The sequence below is a fragment of the Argopecten irradians genome, chromosome 8 (genome assembly GCF_041381155.1).
Source record: "Argopecten irradians isolate NY chromosome 8, Ai_NY, whole genome shotgun sequence".
Taxonomy (NCBI): Eukaryota; Metazoa; Mollusca; class Bivalvia; order Pectinida; family Pectinidae; genus Argopecten; species Argopecten irradians.
Window position 1 is genome coordinate 30283321 of NC_091141.1, and position 22886 is coordinate 30306206.

General features: G+C 32.0%; 2 protein-coding genes across 2 annotated transcripts in view; both read right to left on the minus strand.

Moving 5' to 3' along the window:
* Positions 1-5449, minus strand: part of LOC138329825 (tropomyosin-like) — a 1360115-nt gene extending 1354666 nt beyond the window's left edge. The window contains exon 1 of the mRNA XM_069277118.1: positions 5244-5449. The gene's annotated coding sequence lies outside the window, so the exon portion shown is untranslated. The remainder of the gene's footprint in view (positions 1-5243) is intronic.
* LOC138329827 (tropomyosin-like) overlaps positions 1-22886 on the minus strand; it is a 134866-nt gene that overhangs the window by 18382 nt on the left and 93598 nt on the right. The gene's annotated exons all lie outside the window — the stretch shown is intronic.

A 22886-nucleotide genomic window follows, 5' to 3' on the forward strand; every position in this document is an offset into this window, starting at 1 on the left:
TTGTTCAACTGGAATACCACTAAAAATACCACTGGGATTAAGTGGAAATCGAATGAAATGTTCTGTTCTGTTTCCACAGCCTGGTGAAAGGCAGAAAGGGCAATGCTACCAATTTGAACAAATTGATGGCCATTCATCCCAGCATTCTACATGTCGAATACCGGGTCTCTCGGCCGATAAGTTTACAAAAAGCACTTTAATAATTTAGCCTGTTTGATCCATGAGAACGTGGGTCAAAGTTATTCATTTCAACGAGGTTAGTAACATACTGATACCGAGTTGCTATGTTTACTAATTATTTGCAAATCGTTCATACAAGATGAAAGCGTATTCAATCCCTGTGACATGAAAAAAATGGCAATGTCATTCAATTAAACAATGATGGTAGTCCTTATCACAGCGATCTACAAGCCAATTATCAGGTATCTGATCTTCTTAAATATTCACATGAAGTTGGTTTATAAAATAACCTATTTGACACATGTGACTGAAAATGAATATCATGGTCATTCGTTTCCACAAATTGGGTAGTCAGTAATCTCAGCAACTCGCAGTCGCACTATCAGTAATCTAGGTATCTCAGTTGTTGAGAAGATGTTGTTCGAATAAAAAGTATACAGATGACGCACGGAGTAAAAAACGACATGAACCCAAAATAATTTGTTCCGCAATCTGATTAAAACCAGATCTTCAATACGCTTACGCTAGCTGAAGAGCTGGTTTTAATCACATTGATTTGTTCCGTATCTTTATATATGATTTTCAGGTACTTATTAGTCCCCTGTCGGTGAAACCGGAGGGGACTATAGTATGTGTCCCCGTCCGTCCGTCCGTCCGCTGTCTGTCTGTCCGAATTTTGATTCCAGATGATAGCTTGAGCACTAATGGATAAATTTTGATAAAGCTTCGCACAATGGTAGCATATTGAAACATAAGCTAGGGATTGAATTCGGGGTCAAATGGTCACCGTTACTAAAATAGATTGTTCACGAATTTTAGTTTCAAGGCGAAAAATCAACGGATTTTGATCAATCTGCACACAATGGTAGCGGATGGGAAAATACAGCTTGAAATTGAATTTGGGGTCAAAAGGTCAACTACAAAGGTCACTGTTACTAAAATAGATTGTTTAAAAAAAGAGTTTCCAGGCGATGTCTTGAGAAAACATCAACGGAATCTGTTCAAACGTCCTATAATAGTAATAAAAGGAATACCATAGCTTGGGATTGACTTTGGGTCAAAAGGTCAACTAAAAAGGTCATTGTAATTAAAAATAGTTTGTTTTATAAAACATATATTTTCCAGACGATATCTGAAGAAAACGTTAACGCATTTCAAACAAACTTCACACAATGATTACATATGGAAAAATACATCTTTGGATTGAATTTGAAGTCAAAACGTCTACTACAAATATCACTTCTACCAAAAATAGATTATTGAAAAAAAAATCGTTTCCAGACGATAATTTGAGGAACTATCATTGGATGTTGGTCAATCTTTACACAAAGGTAGCATATGGAAAAATTACGGCTCATGATTAAATTTGGTTTCAAAGGCTCAACTACACAAATCACTGTTACCAAAAATAGATTGATGAACAAATCATTTTAAAATGATAACTTGAGAAAAAATCAACGGATTTTGATCAAACTTCACACACTGGTAATATTTGGAAAAAAATACAGCTTCGGATTTAATTTGGGGTCAAAAGGTCAACTTCACAGATCAATGTTACTAAAAATAGATTGTATAAAAAATCGTTTCCAGACGATAATTTGAGCAAAAATCAACGGATAGTGATAAAATTTCACCCAGTGGTAGCATATGAGAAGATAATTCTTTAGATTGAATTTTGGGTCAAAAGGTCAACAACAACGGTCACTGTTATTAAAAATATATTGTTTCACAAATTTTAGCTTCCGAATGAGAATAGATCAACGGAATTTGCTCAAACCTCATACGATGGTAGATTTGGAGATAGCATAGTTTGGGATTGAATTTGGTCAACTACAAAGGTAACGGTGACTGTAAATAGTTTGTTTCACAAATTTTCATTTCTGCACGATCACTTGAGAACACATAAGTTGTTGAAACTTCATACAATGATAGCATTACTACGCAATAACTTGCCATAGATTAGAAAATGTAATTTGCGGCAGGGGATGTATGTACCTTGTAACACTTACTGTAAGCTTGTTGATTTCATTACAATTATTGATTATCTAAACGCCAGGAAAACGTAGGGAATACCACACACAAAAAAATTAAAGATAAATCTTATTGTTGTATTTTTGGAACACAAAACAAAAGCTTATAAAAAACGAGGTTATAATGAAAAAAAACAGTTTTTCCATATTCTTGAAGTTATTTAAATAAACGATCATGGACATATGAAGTGTGAGCCATATTTGTTAATTTCCGTTACAAAACAATTCGCTTTATTTAGCGTTACAATAATATAAATCGAAAGTCAAACGAACGTTTTAATTCGACAGTCGACAGGGCAGCGTGAAGGGAAGTTATTGACTTAATTGCATATGTAATTGTACATCAGGTATAGAATTGAGAGTTCATTCTATCTCTTACATTGCAGCGATAGATTTATACTTAATTATAATTAATTTGTGTAGTACATTGTGGGAGGTCACTAAAGTTCATTTCTACTTTTATCGCACTCAAATCTCTATCGGGCCGTTTCAAAATAAAGACAGTTTTTCGACAAATTTCACAATAATTATATTAATTATTTTGTAAGGTATTTGTCAATAAAGATGCATTTTACTCAAACTTACATGGCTAACTTCATGTCCCTTTAATGAGTTAATGCAATAGTGCGTGTGTAAAGCAGACTTCACATTTGCATAAAGATATAATAAACACATGGATTAGTGATTAATGGTTTAAACCACTTCCAGTGTAGATGTTAATAAAGTATTAGCCACAACCATTGAATAAACTTGGGTAACACTTTCCAATCAATACAATTCTACATATAACCTTTCGACGGCCGGCAATATTCAAATCTAACTAAATCTTGATAGTAGGTTATATCAAAGGGTGATCGGGTGGTGTAGTGTTTAAGAAGTTCACCTTTCACCTAGCCTGCAGGGGTTCGATACCCGGCACGGATGTGAAAAGGTCAGGGGTCACCTGACCTATCACGTTGGTTTTCTCCGGGCACTCAGGTTTCGTCCAACACTAAGACCCCTCGCGTGCTTACATCCGGGCCATTGTGAGTGATTTATATAAGTTGTAAAACTTATTTCTCAATCGATGTAAAGTAAATAAAGTTTATATAAATATATTCCGGTCGAAGTTATTTCACTGCAAACAAGCAAAACCCAGAAGTAGTCTTAAGTTCGCAGCACACACGGGTGCCATGTGAGGAAGAAACCTGCACGTGGGACTCGTGTTTTTTTCAATCGGTGTGATTCTGCCATTCCCTTGTCCGTTCTCTCTATTGTCCATTCCTTTAAAATGTCCTGTATTGTTTGAGACCATTTGCATATCTGTATCTTGACTTTACAAAGAAGCTCACAGTGACAGGTTCCGGGCACAAACTATAATCTAGATTTTAGACCTCAATTTCACCTATTTTGGCATGTTCAAAGGTAACTTGTGACGTCACTAATGCAACAACCAAGTCGATATTGACACACTTTGTAGTGATGAACACATCCGTTTCAACAAAAGAATATTTAGTATTATATGGCCTCAGTTGGGCTTTAGAAGGATACATGAAACGGGGCAAGTCCATAATTACGAAATAAACCGCAACGCTGTCCAAGGCATGTATAACGATGTGATTTTGAACCTTGATTTCAATATGGATCTCAAATTCATATCAGAGTTACCTAGGAATAATAACCTGCAAAAAACATTTTTGCTTTTGAAATTCATAATAAACCAGCCAATCAATGGTCGGGTCAAAGTTCCATCCTGAGCTTAATCTTCTATAAACAGTTGCCATTTCGAAGGTATATTTTTGTTTAGCTGGCTGTTCCCTACAAAGGGAAATTTTGGATAGAATATAGGAATATACTCCGAACTGTAACTTAACACATCGATGTTATGATTATTTAACGGGAAGTGCATTGCATCATGCCGCACTTATGCCTGTATATAGTCCGATAAAACGTAGTTCATAATTAAGGAACTATTATAGAAATCAGGTAGGAAGTTTAATGCGTAATTCTATAGTTACTCATAGTTTTTTTTTCTCTACAAAGGTGATATTAATGAATTGTTATAACTGTTTTACAAATCAAACATCATTATGGTATTTATATATAGTCGTCTTTTTCATGTCTTTAAAAAGTGAAACAAAAAGACAACACCTAATTTTCATATCATTCATATAAAACAAATCGTCTAAAATAAATTTGCATGTTAGTCTTGGTTTACATTTATTTTTTTCCAATGAAATTATTTTATAAATTATTTCAATTTGTTGCAAATTGAATATCAATTACACATCATTGTTTACCGGCCCTGTCCTAAAAAGTATCGCATTGGTTACGACACTTGTTTATCGAATCACGCTAAAAGTTCCATTACAAATAAGGCTAAGTTATAGAAGTAAATCGAGTAAAATGTAATTTACGATCTTCAGCTTACCGTTATCTATATGTGTTTTTGTTCTATGTGTACAATGCATATTTTTTATATATATTGTTTGGTAGTACAATTAATTTAACATTAAAGAAATGACGACTAATTGCAGTACGTTTTGCTCTGTATGTTTACCATACTTGATTTAATTTGATATTTTGCATTTCGATGCAGTATTCTGTGATTACTACCTACATAGTTGTTTACCTGAACTGTAAGACATCGAATGGGTTATCATGCCTATTGAAATGCATTTGTAGGTTAGATACCTGTATACGCGTATGTGTACCGAGTCTAATTAATTTCCTGGTTACTAAGGTGTGTGTTGTTTTGTATTGTTTTTGAAATTTTATTAGAAAATTAATGTAAACGATACATTATACTGTATTGTGATACTGATATGTGTATGTTTAATGTTCTTTATGGTATAGAATGGTTAATGGCACATGTCTATTAATAAATCCAGATTTGTAGATCACGTACACAGTACATATGTGAACTGAGTTTTACTTCCTGGTAGTCAATATTATGATTTTATGTTCATTTCCAGTCTTGCAATGTATCATAAGTTCAATGTTTTGGAGAATATTTACTTGATCTAAACTATACATAAACAAGTTAGTACTTACCTCAGATCTGAAGGTGAGTATTCCCCAGTTATTAGACCTCGATGTTCACTGTGTTTACCTAGATCCCAGTCCGTCTACTGTTCACGGACGAGTTAACACTTATCTACGTAACAGTACACCGATCTCCGTAGTCTTTTAAATTACACATATTCAAATAGTATGTGTGTCAATTATTTGTTCAGTGCACGCCTCTATTCGGGTAGGTTTAAATTCGGTTATTTTATCAAAGCGGTGTATGCTTTTACATTTATCGCTGTGGTGGCCTTTTGAAAATTACACATACTTTAGTTGTATGTGGACTAAGTATCTGATCGGTGCATGCTTTTATTTTGGTATGTATACAATCGGATTTTTATCAAACCTGTCATACACTTTTTGATTAATAAATTAAACATATCATGATATAAATTCATAAAGATATACCATGTCAATGACACCACGGCTGAAATACACATGTAATAATCCAGTAAAAATATATGCATTTTTTTACACAAATGACTTTCAGCATTAATCGTAAATTATATATAAGTTCTGGAAGTTTACAAGGCTTTTAAAAATCACACTTTTTTGTTATTCCCAGGATCATTTGCTGATATGTACTACGTTTAAGGGACCTATATTGTAAATTAACTGTCTTTCGCGGCTATTCAATTTCCCGATTTCCATTTCAAAACAAGTTCGTGAAGTTAATTATTAGCGAATTATCAATTGAATGATTATTGCTATCAATAAAGAAAATGTAGATAGTAATTCGCCGTGATGAGACCGCAGAGCCAAATTATTTCCATATATGCGATATGTTAACGTTTGCCACTGTCCAGGTTAAATAGAGTTTTCAAGTCTGGTCACCTGTCACTTATTTTGAAGAAAGGCATTTTGCATACATATGAATAAAAAGAAATTAAAATCTACCATCTTGATAAACTTTTATGTGGGGTTGGGGGTGAAATTAATAACACTTATAATTGAATTAACGAAGTATATAAGATAAATATATAGGGAAAAACACAAATTATACTCATAAATACATATTCAGGTCATTTATGGAAAGCTAACTCTGTCTGGTATTTTCAGGAAATGAGTTAACTCCCCTTGGCGCTGTCTTCAAGTCAGGAATAAACTGTTAAACTTGTCGGCCAAAAACGTACCATGTTCAAAGCTCGGCTGAAACAGAATATATGAATAAATGAATAAATAAATTATTATATGACTAAAATTAATGAGTGACATTAGCTGGTTAATGAACTAAAAAACAGAAAGTGTTTTATATAGATCAATTAGGTTTCATGTTCATTTAAGGATGTGCCAATGACATAGATGAACCCAACGTACCCAAATGAAAACCACCGACCCACAGCCTGAATATATAACCTATTCCTGACCAGCCTTAAACACTTAACATTGAAAAAGAAGATTATATTGTATATTTTACAGAACCAAACAACACTATACCCATTTGATGAATAAATACATAAAATATTTACATATACAGATACATAGAATAGTGATTATGATAAATAGATAGATACAGGGAAAGAGATAATGACTTAAGTCTAATATAAAACTTGAATAACTCCTTATCACAGTGTATCACGCGGATTCAGAGATAGATAGATAGATAGATAGATAGATAGATGGATAGATAAATTTTCTTTATTTCCTCTTTTCAGAGATCTCATATCTATTTTACATTTCAATTAAACAAATCGATATTCAGTTTAGAATTTCAAAATCACATTTTCAAAGTAAAGTGTTGATATGTACAATTAGTGATGAGAGTATGTCAGCAATGTTTATCATCATTATCTCCCATCTATCATGATCACGAGGAATATCCACCTGGCTTCCAAGTAGAAATTGACATTGCTTTTCCTCTAAAAGGTGGTCGAATGTTACATATTCTGTAACTTCTAAGAAGCTTACAAGAAAGTTTAATATTTTAACGCGACTATAGAACAGTGCCGGGCACTGGGTAAGAAAGTGCGAAGTAATATTGTCCGAATTCTTCCCACATAGTCTAATGTGGAGGGGTTCCATCTTATGTTGAATTTCGCACCGTAGATGTACCAAAATATTCATGAACATGTATACATTTAAACATTTGAAATTTATGCACCATGAATACCCAATCAGTAGGCTCCGAAACATTCACCTCTCTTTGAAATCTTGTGCTCAAAAGGGGATTTTTAGGAGTCTATTTTTGGTTTAATTCTGCGGTCCCTGATAAACTTTAGTAAATGTACTTGGATTGCAAAATTTGTGAAAGAAAATCACACACGAATGAAAGTTAGTTTTACAGTATACCCTTGAATGCGTTATTTTATTATTATCAAGGATCACATGTGTAAATTGGTCTAATATTTAAGTAAGCTAACTTATTTCTAATTTATGAATGATAATAATGATGTACAAAATTCTTCCAATAGTTATAATGTATGCTAACTTGCAAGCATTATGATTTTGTTATATTAAGTATAAAGTTTATCACTGCATTGGAGTGTGTAACGTATTACTGAAATATAAGCAACCTGACAGAAATGCCAGGCTATCAATGATTATAGTAAGCCAAACTGTTAATATGTATAATTTACATTTACATTTATAATGTTAATCCATAATTGCATAACCGAATTCAGATAACCCTGAACACAGTATTTAATGTCAGAGAGGTACATTGTACGCTTACTTTGTTTTAGTTGTGTTTGATATGATATCATAAAATGACCAACGTGATATATATCTTTTAATATGTTTGTAGTCAAACTTTCACTGTAACAATAATCTTTATAACTAATGTGTAATAGTCCATTTATTATATTACACATAAATCATGTAAACATTAAAGTGATTTTCTTATCATTGTTTTGCACAAAATGATAATGGACAACATTGTTGATACGTAGCAGCATTAATTATCAGTAGAGATTATATCTATTAGATAACAATAAACTTGTCTTATCTAGCAGTTGTGTTAACTTTACTCTAAGTGTTTATTGCAAAACCTTTTAACCAAATATAATTATACTTGATTTCGTATTTCTCGGTTATTGTCGATAATCAATAAATTTACGCAAACTAAATGTTCCGTCAGCGTCATCAATCGAAGCAAGATAAGATCCAAATTTACCTCATCTTAATTTAACTTATTCGCAGATATCTGGGGGAAAGTCTTAGTGGGATACTTAAAAATAAGAAAACATATGGATGACGCGCTGTGTGTCAAATGATATATTGACAATGTAGATTTTATGTTATTAAAACGTTCCCAGGCGAAAGTGCCCCTATGCCTTAATTTTGTATTTCATTTTATTGCCTGAATAATTATAAAATGAAATAATGATATTTACATTGCAAAAAAAAAAAAAAAAAAAAAACAAAAAACAAAAAAAAAAAGAAAAAAAAAACAAAAGTAATAAAAAAACAAACAAACCCATGACCGGGAAGTTTGCTTATCTCACTGTATGATTTCACAGTGGCCAGGTGGTAAACGTGTTTTGACATTACCCCCTGTACTTTATATTGAACGTATTACTTGTAGAACTTATAGGGTTATTAAATGAAATTTTAAATGTGGTAGACACCCAATGTAACAGACTGGGGCCTAATAATAGGGTCAATATGCAATTAGCTGATTAATGACACATTTATTAACTATTTTTTATCAATAATAATAATAAATTGATAAATTACAAAGAACAAACTGATTAGATTTATCAAATTTTAATCAAATTAAAGTTGAGCTCAGATTTCTTGAAACATGACAACTTACTACAAACATGTATATCTAATGTTACATTAGGCCTACAAGCTTACAGTACGTCTACTGTAATATCCAGCATTTGTAAAACCGATGACAAAGTTGTAATGTTCGGTAATGAGTTGAACGATACGTTTAAGGTTCCAATACTCAGTTAAATCAACACGATGCGTAAAACACACGCTATTCCTATGCCACGTGTATGTTGGTTTCCATTGATGCGTCTTTAAACTATGTTAATCGGAACACACGTCGTAAACTGTTGGGCGAGTTCACGTAAAACTCTAGAGTAATTTGATTTTTAAACTCTACCCGTGTCTAACCCAGCTCAGATTCAGGGTTCGGAGAGTTTCTCTCGGGGTAGGCCAGCACGTTTTCTTTACGACTCTCGAACTAGAGTCGATAAATAGGAGTTTTACGTTACTCAATTCTCAACCCACTAGTTTCACGTGAACTTGCCCGTAGTCACCATGCTGAGTCAAGAAATGATCCGAATGCCGTTACATGCTTTCGATTGATGCGCTTTCAATATTGCATAGTTTATCTCCTATTGGCCCATTTTGTCGATATTAGCCCAGTTTGTCGATATTTGCCCAGTTTGTTAATATTGGCCCGGTTTTGCTATGCTATTGATAGGACAGTTTTCTCATATTGTTACCAATATGAAAGTAGTTGAATAATAATTATTTTGATGTATCTGTTTGTACCCGGAAATATTTCCAATAAATGATATATTCCTGGTCGGAATCGAAACATGTAAGCATTTACTTAGCGTAACACTGCCTTAAAGAAGAACGATATTAATCGGTACAATTTTAAGACATTTGATACAGTATACTTTGATTGCTCTATTACATGTTTATAATAAGGTTGTTTAAAATGCTAGTCGGAATATCAGTATTATAAATTATAATACAATCGACAGCAGTATTTGGTCTTAACATTTATAGAGGGACAAGCTTTGATGCATACACCCTGTTGTCCACTATGCGTTCAATCACACCCTGAATACTATATTATAAAGATTAAACACATATACCAAACAATTCATGTATATTATTGTACTAATGCTAATTCATTGAATGTTTTGAATATATCATAATACCAGTGCCAACGATACGTGATAAACTAAAAATCTCATTGCAATCATTATACAATATACAAAGTATCACCTACCACAGATCTCGATCTGCTCATTTAGTCATTTACACACGAGTTGGTCACACGCAACAGTACAACGAGCCTTTTACACATTTGCCTTTTGCACTCGTTGATAAGTTATTTTGGCTTGCTAGTGAAGGTTTGATTTAAAACATTATAATGATTTGAGCAAACATGATGTATCAGTCGCATCAAGTTTGATACCATTTTGTAACAGAGTATAGACATAAGGGAAACAATTGCCGTGTATTCTTTGTTGTTTATCGCTTCGCTTCGCTTTGTCCTGAAATCCTGAAATTATGTCTGGGACCTATTAATAACTCCACGAAGTTGAAAACATTAACTTTTTACCTAGCTATAGGTTTCCAAGGCTTTGCTACAATTCATCGTAGATACACACCTAAACGGCATTGCCGTTCGTTTTTGCCATTTATTTGAGAAGGCTTCGGATATCTGTCTTTTGCTGAAATTAATTAATGGTCTATAATGTTTATTGTTTAGCTTAACGAGTGGAGCGACTGGTATATCTGTTATAAACATAACATGACAGATTGTATTGGTGAGCTCTTCAGTGTGTGTCACAGAAATTCAATATACAAATATATAATAACAAAAATACGTTCAAGTACTAATAAGCCCAGACCTCATATGACCTTCAGGTTATTCAAGTGAATAGCACATACCTTAGTTCAACATAAAAAGGTTAAGTTTGATCGATACTTTTAGGAAATACCGGGATCAGTTTGTCTGACTTATTGGGGGCTTGTTTGTGCCAATGAAGGTGTCGATGTTGCAAGGCGCAAGCAAAATGAGTTAAGACTTAACATCATGACGAAGCGCATCTTTATATTTGATATATATTTTAAACTTTTGCGAATGTCTCGGTGTTACAAAGTACAAGCCAAAGGAGATACCAGACCTTTGAACAACTTTCTTGTAAGTATAGTTCTGATTTCTCCTCTTTAAGATAGACCATTATTATCAATGATAAATATCTTAAACATTTTTTAATACGCTTTTGGAATTTGCATGACCAAATGTAACATGTTTGCACGGATGATTGTCAAAGTGTCGGTAACGAAGCAGTTTCTAGTGACTCACATGTGTATATACTATCAATAGATTCGGAGGATCTTAACACCATAATACACTTATCGACCCTCATCTGATCATGTAACCAATGTCTTGATCATTTGCATCATCTCAGAGCTTCAACACTTCATTCCCTTGTTCTATCTGCCGGTCGAAGACTGTTCCTGTTGACTCACAGGAGAAAAAAGAAGATTGTGCAAACCAGTTACCCAATAACAACATGGCCTACGTAAATAACACAGAAATACAGCTATACAATCGTTATGGCCCATATTTTCATTTATACTTTTTTAAATTTTTCATTAGGGCTTGATATATGATGACCTTACTCTAGAATTTAGAATTCGACAACTATCGCAACACATGGTAAGACATCCCGTGCAAACACTAATTTAACGCGTTTTTTAGACAGTTTACTATGCTGGTCGATTTCAATTGTGTCTGTTATGTGTCTATGATATTTATTGCCACAAAGTTTGCACACAACTGCGCTCTTAATGTAAGCGCTAAACAATTATACACTAAGTAAAAAATATTACCTACAATTAGTTAGAACAAGTAATTATTTTACTTGGATTGAGAAATGTTAAAGTAATTATTTTTATCCAAATGGTAAGTAAATGTTAGTAATATGCAATAATTTCAAGTAATTTAATTTCAAGCACTTTTCTAGTAAAAGAATTACTCGGTAGAAGTTCAAGATATAAGTAAAATGGCTTATCATTTTAGTATTAGTTTTACTTATATCTGGAAAAACAAAGTAATACATGTACTTACTTCAAGTAATTCATAAGGAAACAAATACTCTTTATCCGTAAATAATTTACCTATTGCAAGTAATTGATAGGAAAATTTGTACTAACTGTTTAAGTAAAAAATATACTTAAAAACAAGTACTTTAATTACTCGTTAAATGCTAATTAATTTATTTGTTTTGTGATAATTAATTTACTTAATTTGTGGTATTTCATTTACTTGTTTTGAGGTAATTTATTTACTTGATTCATGGTAATTCATTTTAAGATACTCCACCGCTGACAAATGGTATTTTCCCCTATCAAAATTTCGAGCAGGCGATTAAGTATTGTTCTTAAGTTACAAAAGTTACTTACTTTACACCGTTACCACCACTGAAAAGTTTGAGCTTTTAATTTGACTTCAAGTTAGAAATATGAACAAGAATTAATAAAATCTATGGCACTATATCCTATATGGAATGAAGTACTGATTGCGCATGCAACAGAGGCGAAATAAATCATTTTATATATATTTTTTGTGTTAATCAGACATATACATTTACACTTAAACACCAATTATTGTTCAAATGATTAATATCATTTATGCTCTGTCGGCGGTGGAGCATCTTTAAATAAAAAAAAATAATAAAAAAAATATTAGGCACAAGAAAACGTTTATTCAAATATAACGTGGCATATAAATTAAGTAAAATCTTCCTGATTTGTCCATGATATCCTCCTTCCTGTTCACATTGAAGATTTTTTTTTGGTATAACCGATCATTCTTTTCGTTGTGGGTTTGTTATATATATTATAACTATATTCACTTTATAACATCTTATATATGGAAGAAAAAAAACAGTTAATTTTTTTCCAATATAGACATCATAATCCTAATTTTACTTTAAATATTAACAAATGGGTTTAGCTGCATCAATGCTATCAATTCAAAAATTCTACAAAATCACAGGTTTAAGTAAAACAATAATAAAAAGGATGGTTATTGTATAACAAGTATAAACTTGTATCTCAATTTTTTAAATACATTTTTTTGCACTTTATATTTATTTGACACATGTGTTTTAACAATTCCAGTGTAACCTTTAAATTTAGTAATGCTCAATAAAGATTTTTATTATCAATAATATGACAATGACATTCTCATCTTTTTATGTTTCGGATTTAATATATGTCCCACAGAATACTTTCCAAATGTTACTATCAATCTAAAATTCACCTGTATGGATGTTGTTCCCAAGGAATTCTTCACCTGGATATGATAAATATATCCATAAACGCTCTCCCATTTATAGATACATATTACTGTACCATTTACTGAACCATAAAATAAAAAAAAAAACACAAGTTCAAATTCTATAAAACTTTGGTATATATTTAACATAACATCTCCGTGAAGAAAATCGTCTTCCTCCATCCACAACATTCCCTTTAAAAAGTGCTAGAAAGTAAGATTTCCATCGGTAAATGGAAAAATTGGTGCACACGCTATGACCTTTATTTTAACCGCCGTAGTAATTAAAAATTCATTTTGTTTTTCATTTGGCATATCTGATTGAAAACAACTATATTACAGACATGTTTACATTATTAGTAGAGCCTAGTGACCAATCATCATGTACCTCTATTGAAAAATAAATTTAATAAGTAAATAATACTTGACAAAATATAAAGCTATACCCTGTGGTTGGCACCATGATGACTCACTGATTAAAATTCTTCCCCTTGACCGCCCAGCTAGGTCCATATACTATATATAGCTAGGGGCCAATATATCTAGATCTACTGATAAGAGGTCTAGATTAATTAGCCAAACGCCAACATCATACTGGAACATGTAACACACTGGAGCAGAACTTAATTAGTAACATTCATATAGGCAGCATCGATTAAAATTACCAATATTTGCTATACTAGTAATTATTATAGAACTTAAATAATGTATGATTTGAAATATGTATTTATTTTACAAAGATATATTACGAAAACTGAGGTTGATTGTTTTGGATATAAGATATAATGTTGATCGAATCATTCAAAAAGACTACATTTCGCTACATAAAAAAAAAAAACTAGAGTCAGAATATTTGGATACTACATTCTTTATATTTATACTTTGCAAAGACATATTTTGCAGAATAATATTTCAAAATTAACTAAATCTCTGACAAGTAAGTTCATGTTTGCTGGCCTCAAATGCTGTATATTATATAGTATTGATATTGTTAAAGGGATATGAAGCTAAATAAACAATGCAAATTTGTGTCAGATACCTAACTAAGTTATATATATCAGTTATTGTGCAAATGTGTCAAAATAAATCATTATAATGGGAATTCCATCTTTCTGTATTTTGAACCGACCCGGTCAAATTTTGTAGACTGAGTATGATAAAAATAGTAGTGTTGCATTTTAGTGACCTCCCATAATGCACTGCACAAATTAAATTAATGTAAACAAAATGGTGTGTCAAAAACATGGATGAAGCGAACACAAACGAATTCCGAAAGAAAACATAATACGCAAAGAGTCAGTAACCTAGGCGATTAGAAGAGTAGGTAAACATGAATGGGTCGCTGAAATGCAAGAGACGGGAGCAATTCCCACTTTGTACTTGCGTGATGTACATATGTTCCATGAGTCAAGTACCTCCCTTCCCGGTGCCTCGTCGACTGTGGCTTAAACTTTATTAGTCAACCATCATAGATAAGAATATAATCTTAAAATGTTGAAAAGAATATAATCTTAAAATGTTGAAACTAATATTCCTTGTCATGTCAGCAAGTTTATTGTTCATTATAGCCTCGCTTTCGATCAGCTTTTCTAGTATTCTGTGAAGAAGATATTTTGCGGTTTATGGACATTGACTTACAAATGTATTTTAGTTGTTATTTTACTTCGGGAATCTCTTGAAATATGAAATGACAATTTCAGTATATTGCAGTAAAACAATTACTTGAAAAATACTTGTAAAACCATACGTAAAAATCTCTAGATAATGAGTAAAATATTTACCTGGTCTTTACTCAAATCTGTACTAAGTAAATTTCCAGTAAATAGTTCACTTGTTGTAAGTAATTCAGACCACTTTAAGTTAATCTTAAGGAATCATCTACTAATTGCAGGTAATGCTAAGTAAAACTTCAGTAATATATTTACTTGATACAAGTAATTTCGTATTACTAAGTGATATGTTTTCTGAATGTAGTATAGACACGATTGCTAATATGTTAAGTTCGACAATGAAATGAATGACATCATAATGGAGATGAATGACATTGAAGTATTTCGTACCATACGGGTACATGAGTGCAACTGCTTCAAATATTCGCAGTAACTGTTGAGATTAATAGCAATGCCCAAATATGCTACAAAAACAAAACCCTGTGAAGATATTTGTTCAAATTTTGTCGAATGAAGTCAAAATCGATGATACTTTTAATGTGATTGCAAATGTTGTTTGTTACGGTGGCGCGATTTCTACTATGAGTTCAACCTGGAACGAACATTAAAAAACTTAAATCACAATAATTTCAAAATACAAACGTAATGAAATAACTGATATTCAAACGCCTACTAATTGGATTCAATTCGGCACAAATTACAAGTAATTCAAAAGAACCAATGCTGTTGTAGATTTGTTCAATGTGTTGTTGAAGGGATGGCTTTCGTTGTCAAATCAATAGTTCTGTCAGTTCAGATCCACGTTATATCGTGTAAAGCTGATTATTTATTTTTTTTCTAATTTCTCCAACTTTGTCAGAAGCCGTTTTTGTCCGCCCGTCCGGCCTGGTCTGGTTTCTATTCCATATACGTTTTCATATGTGGCATGCTCGGTGTACCTAGGGGTCGCCTACCACAGTTAGGTCAATATTACCTCTATTTAACATTTGACATCATTCTCAATAACGGGCATAGTCCTTTCAACAGCCAGGGTGAACACAACCATGTACCAAAACAGCCAGGGTGAACACAACCATGTACCAAAGGAATTAAATAGTTCAGCAATTTTGAAATGATGTCCATGTATACTGTAAAGGCCAATCTGTTGTGAATGTGTAATGACAAGAATAATGAAGGAAATAGCAAGGCTTTCGTCTAAGGAATTATCAAATATCTATATTTTAGTATCCTGTAAACTTTGATGTTGAACTAAACATGTGTACCCCGTTATCATGCCAGGGATATTGAGAATTTGAGGCGTCTTACAACATGGTATTGGTACACTGTATAACTATCCACAATAAACAACAGATGCATAAAGACGGATTTTGATTGTTTTATATACTCCATACAACCATTGACGAAAGTTAAACAAAGCTAAAACTTATTGGCAATAAAATAAAATCATATCAGTTTAATAGAATAAAATCGCCCCAAAAACATATTGAGAGTGTTAATATCGAGCACTATTATTGTGTTGGAATTGGTAGATATCCCAGTAAAATGAATGGACATTCGTATTCAAATTATTCAGAACTGCGACATAAAAGTGTTCTTCTATGCTACAGACTCACTGGTGACTACCTAGAGGTTAACATCACAAACACATTATTACTAAACCTCAATTGTTAACAGTTTGTTTGTTTTCCCTTGTTTATGTAGAATCAACTGTTGTGTTGGAATACGTCTTGCATTCATTTCTAACGAAACATATATTAATTATAATTAGCCTTAACTTTATATGTGCCGCTTTTTTTTTTTTTTTTTTTTTTTTTTTTTTTTTTTTTAGGTGGAAAATTTTTTTTAATTGGCCAGACTATTCTATCATAGAAACTGCCAGGGTTGGTGCCCTGGGGTCAGCCTCCTTACAAACAAATGTCCCCACACACGAGGGCTCTCAATCATCACACACACATTCATTCCCACCTAAACACATAAACAACTCTCAACCCTTTCATTCTCAAGTACATAACTTACATATTCAACATCAACAAAACATTTATCCTGACTCTCACTCCATCTGTTTCACACAATCATTCTTTCATACATGTATGTTTACACAAACCAAAAACATAAAGAGTAGATAAACAAAAAATAGGAATGTATGAAAATAACTGAATGATAAATTCATAAAAATAAATAGGTTAATGAATAAATAAAATAAGTGAATTTATAAATGGAAAACAAATAAATAAATAAGTAGTTATAATAATAATAATAAAATAAAATAAAAAATAAATAAATAATAACAACAATAATTGCCATGGTTGATATAATTATATATAAATTAAGTATAATTGGATTGATTGTAGATGGTTCAGACCCTCTTTGGTACAGATAACATGCATATACATGTGTATATATTATAACAGAAGAAGAAAAAAAAATATTACGTTTGCGCCGATTATGTGCACTGTATCTTGTATATATCACAAATATAACATAATATAAATGACTGTTTATTACAGATGTATATCAGTTCGTAGACATAAATACAGATTCATATAATTTCACTAATATTGAAGAAGGTTAAAAATTATTTAGAAATCATCAAAACATAGTCATTTTATCATACATAACAGGCGCACAGTGTTATTCAGGTATTAATTTACAACATAAGAGGAAAGCACTCTGACATGGATAATTCATAAACTAGCTATATATATTGGTACTTAAATTAAAGCAAATGGCCCCCATTTTTTCAGAAAAACTTGCTCAGTCTGTTGCTTTTTTGAAATGTACTTTTCTAATTTGATGACTTCTGTGAAGGACAATTTACATAACTGAAAGAGAGGAAGTACGTTTTTACATTTGCATGTATAAATATGGTATTTCATCAGTAACAAAAAGTGGTTTAGTCTATTTTTAAAATTAGCATTTCCAAATATGACATCAGATTCACTTAAAATTAAAAAATGTTCAACTTCATCATTTTCACAGTACCATGCATTAAATTCCTGTATAAGTTCATTAGAGAAATAGCAGTTGAAGAGGATGTGTTCCAATGATTCTTCTTCTCTACTACAGAATGAACATAAATTATCGTCTTCCAACTTTATTTTAAAAAGAAATGATTTTGTTGGTAGTATTCTATGGTGAATCTTATACTGGAAAGCTTGTAACTTTGTTTCTTGTGTGTATTGAAATACAGATATATATGTATCCATGTTGAAGGTATCCCTTAAATTTAATTTAATTCTCCACTTTTCTTGACTCTTCATTGGTTTTATAAATATAAGTTTTACAAGTTTTTCATAAATAAATTTCAAATTGACATTGAACTTTATTTTATGTATAGTGCTTTTACTAGTTCTACGAGCTTCTATATTTTCTCCTTGTGTAACCCTTCTTACATATTCATCCTTCCATACTGGATTAATTTTATTGATAAGTGCATAAAACTGTAAAAAACCTAATCCTGGAATATCGTGTACATCCTGCCAGTTTTTTAAAATACCATTTTCAAATAGATCTACAACCTTATTAAGACCGAAAGGCTTCCATCCAATACCCTGGCGGATTTCATTATAAGGAAGAAAATTTAAAACATCCTCATTAAGATATTCTTCTAAAGTTTCTGAACTATCCTGGAACTCAGATAATGCAAGAATAACATCTTGCCAGAACTTATTTTTTATATGTTTTCCTACCATTTTCAATGTGTCTGCATTTAACTGGACAGCAATATTTGGATCTAATGGAAAAAATATTTGGCACTAATGATTTCCAGGGTGCATCCGTATTGTCCAGTAATCTGTTCAACCATTTTAATTTCAAATATTTTATAAAAGAATTTGTATGAATCATTTTAAGCCCTCCATCCTCTTTTAAACCAACCAAGGTGTCTCTTTTTACTTTTTCAACTTTATAATTCCAGATGAATTTGTAAAATATACTATTAAGCTTATTAATAGTGTTAGCAGATGGATTTGGAAGAGAACTAAATAAATGATCATATTTTGGAATAATAATAGATTTTATCACTGTTATTCTACCAATTAATGAGAGATCTCTTTTTGACCAAAATTTAAGATTCCGTTCAGTGTCTCTTAATTTGCCTGTGTAATTAAGTCTTTCCATGTCATCTAAATTTAATGAGAATGTGATTCCTAATAGTTTAAAGTTTTGTGTGGACCAAGACAAATTCAAATCTTGGCAAATTCTGTCTGCTGAATATTTTTTACTACCTAGCCAATAGATATTAGACTTCATCGTATTTATTTTTAACCCTGATAATATTGAGAATAACTTTAGTATTTCAACAGTGGCATATAAAGATTGGCTGGAACCATCTAATAACATATAAGCGTCATCCGCGTACTGGCCTAAAAGGAACGTTTTATTCAAAATTCTCAGTGGTTTTACATCTGGGTTTGCTTTAAGAGATAAAGAAAGAATTTCAACACCTATAATAAAAATATAAGGAGAGAGTGGATCGCCTTGACGACAACCGCGATGAAGACTGAAAAATTCTGACATAAATCCATTATCTATAACACAACTCTTTGAATTATTATATAAAACTTTAAACCATCTTCTAATTGAATCCCCAAAATTAAAGCTTTCCATGGCTTTATCTATGAAATCCCACTGTATAGAGTCAAACGCTTTCTCAAAATCGATCATGTATAATAAACCTGGGTTTTTTTTTCTTCTAATAGGTGCATGATATCATAAAGCTGTCTAGTGTTTTCCCCTATAAACCTACCCTTAATAAATCCTGTTTGTGTATTGCTAATTATATGAGGTAATAGTGGCTTCATTCAATTTGCAATGGCTGCTGCTGCTATTTTGTAGTCTATGTTTAATAATGATATGGGTCTCCAATTTTTAATAAACCTTCTATCCTTTCCCTCTTTTGGCAAACATGTAATAATACCTTGACATTGAAAGTCTGAGAGTTTTCCATTTTCATATGCATAATTAACAGATTTACAAAGCAGTGTTCCTAAGTCCTTCCAAAAAAAATTATAAAATTCTGCCCCAAAACCATCCGACCCAGGACTTTTCCCATTTTTCATATTTTTCAAAGATAGAGATAATTCCTTTAGATTCAAAGAACCCTCACAACTTTCTTTTTCTTCTTCACTTAGTTTCACTGCATGATTAAAAAATTCTGAGTTCTCAATGCTGTGTGTCTCCCTATTATTTGATTGATACAAATTATTAAAAAAGTTAGCTTCTTCTTTTAGAATTTCACCCATATCTTCAAGCAAATCTCCAGATTCTGATATCAATTCACAAATTGTTTTATTTACATAATTTCTTTTCTCTAGATTACAAAAGTAGTTGGAATTTTTTTCACCATCTTCATACCACGTGGCTTTAGATCTGAACATGACACCTTTTATTTTATCTCTGCGTATGTTTTCTAGTAATTGCTTTTTATTCTCCAAATCAGATATGATATCCCTTGATGGTCTTTGGTTAACTTCTAATTCTAGTTCTGCAATATCACTCTCTAAAGTTTTCTCTTGCCTCTTCATTTCACGTGTTTTATTTCCAGAATAAAAGATAGTCAAAGACCTGATTTTCATCTTCAGTATTTCAAAAAGTAATTGCGAGTTTATTCGAAATGTTGCATTCTCCAAATCCTGCTTATCCCCACTCGTAATATATTCATCTAACGTTTCATTAATACATTTTTTAACTAAATCAACATATTCTGTGTCACCTAACAATTTAACATTATGTTTCCAGTAGCCCTTCCCTCTCTGACTATTATCAAGATTGATATCTAACAAAATACAAGAATGGTCTGTTCGATAGCCTGGAAGAATTGATGATGATTTGGTCTTAGTAAATATGTCATTTGTTACCAAAAAATAGTCTAACCTGCTTTGTCTGATAGGGTTTTTTGTCTCCATGTAAAGGTTCTTTGTTCTGGGTTAAAATTTCTCCATGGGTCTACAAGATCGAAAGTTTCTATAAGATTTTTTATACTTTCCTGACACTTTGGATTATTGTTTCTAATTATATTACATGTATCAATATTCCTATCCTGAACAGTATTCCAGTCACCACAAATAATCATTGGCAAACCTTCCCAGCCCATTAGAGTTGTGTTTATATTTGCAAAAAATTCTGGCGTGTCTTTGTTAGGACCATAAATACAAGTCAAAATAAATCTGTTGTTGTTGACTGTAATATCAAGTATTATAAACCTTCCATCATTATCTAACCTACTTCCGTGTATTGTATACTCAAAAGTATTCCTGAAAAGTATGGCGACACCTGCAGACCTAGAATTAAAATTATTAAAAATACACTGATATCCCCATTCTCTTTCCCAAATCTGTTCTACTGTGTTTGTGCAATGTGTCTCTTGGAGACAAACAATATCTGCCTGTTTTTGTTTACACCAATGGAACACATCCCTTCTCTTATGTTTGTCAGAGTACAGTCCCCTTACATTCATAGAAAGAATTTTTAAATTACCCATAATCAAAAGTATTGCTGTCAGTATAGTCATACCAGTGAGAAATACCAGAACCATCTGCAATCCATCCACACTCTGTATCTTTATGTTTCACAAATGCAACCATAGTTAAAAGCAATTTCTGAGTAAACAAGGCTGTCCTGCTCTAACATTACTTAATAGAATCTCATTCGCTCAGACGCTTACTTATACTTAAGATTATTAGATGCAATGTACACAAGTGTTTGATTGACCAAGACTGTCCCTATTGGTACACTCGGAGCTCTTCGGATGTAACTTTCGGTTTACATCCTAGACTGGATTGCCTGCCGTAGTTTTTCTACTCTCCGCCAGGCTTCGCTCCGAAAATACAATTAGTACTTATGAGCGCGGCCTAGCGGAGAGAATTGGTACTAAGGCAGGTAATCCAGTCTATTTACATCCGAGGAGTTTCCGATTGCTATTGGTAAATCGTAAAAAAGTAAATAAAGCTGGTATCATATCCGGATAAAGAACAATATTTATAAGTCATCATTTATTTTGGAGGGAATTGGGGGATAATAATAATAAGAAAAAAATCAACAATAAAAAAAAACAGAAAATAAACTTACAAATACTTATATAAGAAAGGAACTGATTTGAGCTATTAAAAACATAACGAGTGAATGAATTAGTCTCTAATAGTTAATTAATCAATTAAATTGAATACTGGCATTTGACTGAACAACCAATCACTAAATTTGGGTAAGATAATTTAGCTATGGACTATTTACACCATATAATATATACATGTACTTTACCAGCTGCTCAAACTATTACGTGAGAAATATAGATCTGCAGTATTGCAGTTATAAACATATTTCCAAATTTATATTGTACATGTGTCTGTCTTTCAATATCTCGTAGCAGATATATCATATATAGTACATGACAAAGAGAAGGAAAAAATATATATATATATACTATTTATGTATATACTATGTATATATTTATTTATGTACACATGTATATTAATTTGCATTTAAAAAAAAAACCCATCAGGGAGTACCATGGACTTTGATCATTATAGATATGAGCTAGTATGAAAAAAAAAAAATTATGTACAATTATAGTAATCAAAATGAGAAAACTACATAATCTTACCTTGGTAATTCCATAGACACAGAATAATGAATCCGTATATACCGACAAGCACTGATAAATCCTTAATTGTTGGAAATTTCACTCATACACATTTAGAATCAAACACAGATCACAAAATATATAAACCAAGTCACCTGATCACACTTTTCATTTATGGAAAATATCCGAAACTTTGTCAAACAAGTCTATCTGCTTTTTGCGTCCACCACTTTCAGCGAATACTTTCCCGTTAAAATACCAGGCATTATCCACATCGGGATTGTCCTTTAAACTTTTAACAAGCAACACATTGTCTTTGGTCACATCGTCCACTAACCTGACAGTGTCAGTAAGGACTTTCTTCTTCCTAATTACAGAGTTCCTCACATCCTTCT